Raw genomic sequence first — 6,411 nt, forward strand, 5'->3', positions numbered from 1 at the left:
GGGTAGAAATCTTAATGAAATTCCATGAATGTAGTGTGCTGAACAAATGTTCTTTGTTTTTGGTACGATCGTTTGTTTTTGAAAACTTCAGTTTTCTTCTTCTTTTCCTTTGCTACATAAGGTTACATTATGGCGAGTTTTCAGCCACATCTGCAGCCTTCCCCACTAAACCATAAATGATTGCTTATAAATATAAATCTCTCTAACTTTGTAATTGGAGTAGTATCTCAACTCTCATCTTCTGCTCCCAGAACTGTCCCAATCCTACCTATTACTGCCTATCTATTAAAATCCCCTGATTCTGGAAACGTCTGCAAACTGGATTCTGAATGAGCTCTCTTTCCCTCGATGCTATTGTATTTATTTATTAAAAAAAATTTTTTTACAAAGAATTGTTTGTGGTGTCTGAGATACAAACACATTGAAAACAAAATTGGTATTGTTACATTGATTATTATTCAAGTAAACATTTTATTTTTATGTCTGTATAACATGCTTCCCCAATAAATTATTAAAGCTATTCATGGAATATTTAACAAATACATGCTATATTCATTGGATCAATACTGAATAATAATTACCTCACCATTCTGTAGGTCCAAATAATGAGCTAATTTATCACATGATGAATCTGAGAACAAGCATTTTAGATTGGTTTTGTCTTGCTGTTACTTCCAATTTCTGCTAGATTTAGTCCTACACCCTGGGCTGGTTATTAACTCATGTCAGGAGCCTTGCATGGGTAGTTGGACTATTGGATCTCTCAGCTGACTATAGAGGTAGGTCACGCAAACTGGGTGGCAAAGGGCATGTACGAAAGGAAATGTTAATGACTTGAGCCAAACCTTTCAATTTTCCATATTCACTATCTTATTTTCTTAACCAGATTGAATTGCACCGTGTTTAAATGTATCAGTTCATAGATGGCTTGAATTTATGTCCAGAAAAGTGGTGCAAAAGCAGTAACTTAAAATCAAAAGTTCATTTAATAATTCTAACTTTTCTCCTATTAGTCAAGAAAATCACTTAGGAGAAGAAGAGAAGGACCCCAGAGTTGCCAGCCTTGGGTGTTTTCTATGCAATCACCCATTGCATGGCCACCAGGGGATCTCTGACTGTCCCACTCAGGCCTAGCCGCTTTCTGCCACGTGTCCTTTGGCACTGTTTCTTGTTGTGTGCCTCTGAAAATGTTTTAGTTGCTCCGTGGCACAACCAGTGACCACAGAACTCCATATCTGAAAGACCATCATTATTTTGTTCACAAATCTGTAAATCTGCTGACGTCTCACCTCTGGTTTATTTAGTATAAACTGGTGCAACATGAAGTTTGAGGGCTAATTTGCTCACTAACAACCAGGTACCAAAATAATCAGAGCCCTTCAGGGAGCTCCTATCTCCAAGTGGTCTCACTTCAAGGTTTCTAAATGATGGCTGCATTTCTTACATGAGAGCCTTTCATAAAGTTCATTGAAAAATGGAATGAATGGATAATGGCATTTTTCCATAAACTATGTGAAGCCCCTTATATGTCAGATCAAACGTCTCACAGGAAGTGTCCCAAAGAGAAAGGTCAAAGGAGAGCTAGGAATAACTTGTCATCTCTTATTACAAAGCTGGTAGCGAACTGGTTACACGCTGGGCTGTAATCCCAAGGTTAGTCATTGGAAAGCTCCTGGGAGAAAGACGGGATCTTCCTTTCCCTTCATCAGTTAGTCTCAGTCACTCACAGGGGGATTTCTACCTCGGCCTTTAGAGGTGTTTTGCGTTGGCAACAACTGGTTGGCTGTGAGTTATTTTCAAGCCATGGGATCCATGACCTGTCACTTTGCCCACAAGATGCACAACTACAGAAGATCAGTTTTTATGGGAACAGGATTCAGATGATCAGATTTTAGAAGAGCATATGACACCAAAGATATCACTCTGGTCAATTTTTGTTTGCAAGCTTTTCTTTTCCTCCCTCTTTAGCTGCTTGGGCCAATATTTAGACCAAGGGATCAGGACCCTGGAGGGTTGTTGTTTGTTTGTTTAAGCAGAACTAGCTAAAGATGCCCAAGCCTATACTGTTGTCATACTGCCGATCAAAAGGCCCGAGGAAACATCAGAGCACCTTGACCTTCATTCTCACATTTCGAATGATGCTCTGTGCTTTCCTTGCGCAGCGTCATGAGTCAGAATCAACTCAGTGGCAGTGATTTGGGTTTGGGATTATATGATGAGAATCCCTTGGAAGAGGCTTTAAATCAATATTGGTTTCAGTTATTATTATATTCTAAGTGGGACTATCAACGTATAGATTAAGTGTCATAATGTCATTCCTGTTTCCCACATTAGACATGGTTGCTCAAAGTTTTATGTGAATCTTTTTAATGTTGACTGAAGATTTTGATTCTTAAGGTTTCACTAAATCCTAGTGCAGCATATGAGGAGAGAATATACCTGCCAGGGGAGAAGGCACACCTGGGTTTATATTCATGGTCTGAACTTTAATAACTGAATCTCTTTGGGTAAAATCATTTCAGGAACTTCAGAAATTTTCTTTCTAATTGAATATATAAAAATATAGGCCACTCAAGATTTTAGGTCTCAATAAAATAAATGCCATATTTAAGCCTACAAGTACCTGAGAAATATTCATTGTTCTCCAACTTCTTGTGCCCAGCTATAATGTATGCTTTAAACAAAATAATGTTTCTGATTTGCTAGCCTGGCTGTTGGTCGTGGTCAACTTCCTTACAACTCTGGGTAGCTTCAGGGGTGCAGAGTCGAACTACTGTGTTGGGTTTTCAAGGCTGTATTCGTTCCAAAGCAGATCGCTAGGCCTTTCTTCCAGAGTGTTCGTTAGAATTATCGACCCCCAGTCTTTCGGTTAGTAGTCAAATATTTACTTCTTTGTGCTACCCAGACTGCTGCTGTCAGGTCAGCATGGTCTGCGGTTCAATCCCACCAGTAGCTCCGGGTAAAAAGACAAGCCTGTCTGCTACAAGACTTACAAAGCCTTCATAAATCCTAACTAGGCTCCTTAGAAGTCAGAATCAACTTAATGATAGTGGGTTGGCCTTCCCAGGACTCCTCTTTCTTACTACAAGAATGAAAAGTGGGTAGAAGCGCAAACATTTGCAGTGAAATGTAAAATGCACTAAACCCAGCAAAGCAAAGAAACAAATACTGTGCATAATGAACCCAGTTTTGTTTGCATAGGGACTAGTCCCACCAGGGACTATTAAATTTTATAATAATCCATTGAGTCACTTCCGTAGCAAATATTTAATGAGCTTGAATCATGTGCCAGGAGTCCTGGTAACCAAGATAATGTATCCCCAAAGCTGATCCCCTTAGACCCTCTCATCACATTTCAATAAAAGTCTCAACATTGTCTTCTGCCACAACCTGTATTTCTGTCTTGTAAATGAGCTCATACACCTTTGATAAATAGGAGATGATGTTAGCATAATGGATAAGTCACATTAGTTCAAATGTGGTTTGGCCTATCCATTACTGTTTGTGTACTATCTGCAGAGCACAGCAAGTAACAGAGGGAAACATCCCCTGCTTTTTCTTCATTTGGTTTATATTGCACACTATTGTGTTGTTTCGGGAGCGTTTTTCTTCATGTTCATGCATTTGACCTTGCCTCCGTGAACCAGTCTCTAGGTTTTCTTTAACCTACTTCCTTCAATCTACTTTTCCCTGGCATGCTAATGGTTAAGCACTTGAACACTAACCAGAAGTTTGTCGGTTAGAACTCACCCAGTGTTGACTTGAAAGAAAGTTATTGACCATGTTCTCCTGTAAGTTTACAGCCTTGCAAAGCCTATGTAGCATGACTACTGTGAAAGACACATTTCTTCAACAGCAGCCAATAACAATGACCAGAACAAAACTTTTACTACCTCACTCTGGACTCACCAAAGGAGGATACAGGCTAGATCGCTGTCTCATGGACCGCGAGGGTGTGATGCCACTTGATCTAGGGAGCCGTGCGCTCCTAGGCACTGAAGTTCATTCCCTCCAGATGTCCAGATCTGATTGTGCAGTTTTCATACCTTTGCCACCTGATCGTCTACTAAGGGATAGATTTACAGCACAGATGCACACATATGTAGATAGATCTTTACACCTTCTCTGCAAGGGGATTTCTAAAATATTCACAAGAAAAAAAATAACCTTTTAAAGCTCCTTAGTATGTTCCTGGTTATAGTTCCATTTCCCTCCTGAGGCCTATTCATCTTACAGCTTCTGAGCTACTCTCTCAGGTGTGACTGTTGCCGTCTCCCCTTCAGAAGCAAAGGAATGTGAGACAAATTGAAGGCAGAGGCAAACGTTTACTCTGATGGGCTAATGGACCATGTGAATCTCAATCTCAGGGATCCTGCATGTGCATGGATATATTGGATTGTGTAATATATGGCAAAACAAAAACAACAACAAAATTACTAAGGGGGAAAAAAGGGTTCTTGTTGGGGAGGGGAGGGGAGGGAGGGGATAAAGATGAGCTGATAGTAAGGAGTTCAAGAAGAAAGACTGTTTTGAAACTGATTGTGGTAGCAGTTGTAAAATACTGCTTGATGTGATTGAATTGTAGAATATTATATCTGTAAGAGCTCCCAATAAAATGCTTAAAAAGTAATAATAAAAATCAATTTTAAAAAGAAAGCCTAAATATTTCCCAGCTAACACTACCAACTGCTCTGAAAGGATTTATATTAGAAGGTCCTGCACATAATTTGAACAATAAATCTTCATCCAACTCATAAAAAAGTAAAACAACTATAATAAGAAAACAATTACTAAAGAATGTTTGTTTCTATGGAATTTAGCATGTCTTCTTTATGTTTATATGTTTATTAGATTTATAATTGTTTCATTAGTCAAATGTTCCAATTATAAAATGTTTTGAATGATCAACTCCAATAATGTTTTTCCCCTAGGAGCTTACTTTTTCCATATATCATTTTAAGTGCATACCTTTTGAAGAATGTTATATCACATTGGAATTTATCTTCCAAAATGTCAGAGAATTAGACATTAAACTTGATGTTTATTAAACTTTTTCTGATAATTGTACATCAACTTCTAAGACCATCATCAACCTTCCCCCAAAGGGGTGTGTGTGTATATATATATATATATATATATCCTTTTGGAAGTTTTCTTCATGAAAACCTATTGTAAGGTGACCAGACGTCCCGTTTTTGGCAGGACAGTCTTGATTTTTAACAATTTTTCTTGCGTCTCACGGTGTTTTAAAAAACGCTGGGCAGTGTAATATAAGATAGAATAATAATTTATAAATTATCAAGGGTTCATGGGAGAGGGGGGAGGAGGAGGGGAGGGGGAGGGGAAAAAAGGAAAATGAGCTGATTCCGGGAACTCAAGAGGAAAGCGAATTTTGGGAATGATGAGGGCAACAAATGTACACATGTGCTTTACACAATTGATCTATGTATTGTGATGAATTGTATGAGCCCCAATGAATTGATTAAAAAAAAATCCAGATTTTTGGAAAGAATGCACAACAAGCTAGGCTATGCGGTTTTCAGCTGCCATGTGGCTATTTCGCCAAGATAAGAGTTTTATCAATGATGTCCCGCTTTACCAATGTTAAAATCTGGTCACCTGGCACCAGGCCCTCTTCGCTTTTTATAACAGGACTGACCACATTCTAATATAATTGCCTCTACATTTTTCTATTTCCAATAGAGACTTTCTTTACAGCAGTAGAAGCTATACCCTGCCTGAAAGCCACTGCCTGAAAACATAGAACAAACAAAACCGATGGCCCTTGAATCCATTCTAACTCATGGAAAGCTCATGTGTTTCAGAGGAGAACTGCTCGCCATAGGGTTTTCCTGGCTGTGCTCTTTCAGAAGTAGATGGTCAGGCCGTACTTCCCAGGTTGGTTCCACCAACCTTCCCATTGGTATCGCAGTGCCAATTCAGTGACACCCAGCAGGATACACAGAAGAAGTTTCTGAATAGCAAAGTATAATACTCCCTCAATGTGCGTCTCATCAGGAGTGGAAAAGATGACTTAACAAAGAGGTTCTATTCAAAATGAATTGAATCGCATCACCATCATTCTCATTTAAGTTGAATTTGTTCAAGTCACATACAGTTTGAGCTTCTGTGGGATCAGAAATCCACCATTTTCTGTAACTTGTTCTACTTTACACTAATGACTTTCATCACCACTCTTCTAGGTGGTTAAATATGAGGATGAGAGGGTCCAAACAGTTTATCTACAGTTACCAAATACAGTGAACCCTTGTTTATCGCGGTTAATCAGTTATAGACCCTACCGTGATAAATGAAATTCCGCAAAGTAGGATTCCTTATTTATAAATCAAATATTTTCGTAGTTAGAGCATAGAGGACATGAAAAAACACCCTTTAGTCACCATTACACTC

The sequence above is a fragment of the Echinops telfairi genome, unplaced genomic scaffold, assembly GCF_000313985.2.
Source record: "Echinops telfairi isolate 266 unplaced genomic scaffold, ASM31398v2 ScPeMD7_7468;HRSCAF=8506_0, whole genome shotgun sequence".
NCBI lineage: Eukaryota > Metazoa > Chordata > Mammalia > Afrosoricida > Tenrecidae > Echinops > Echinops telfairi.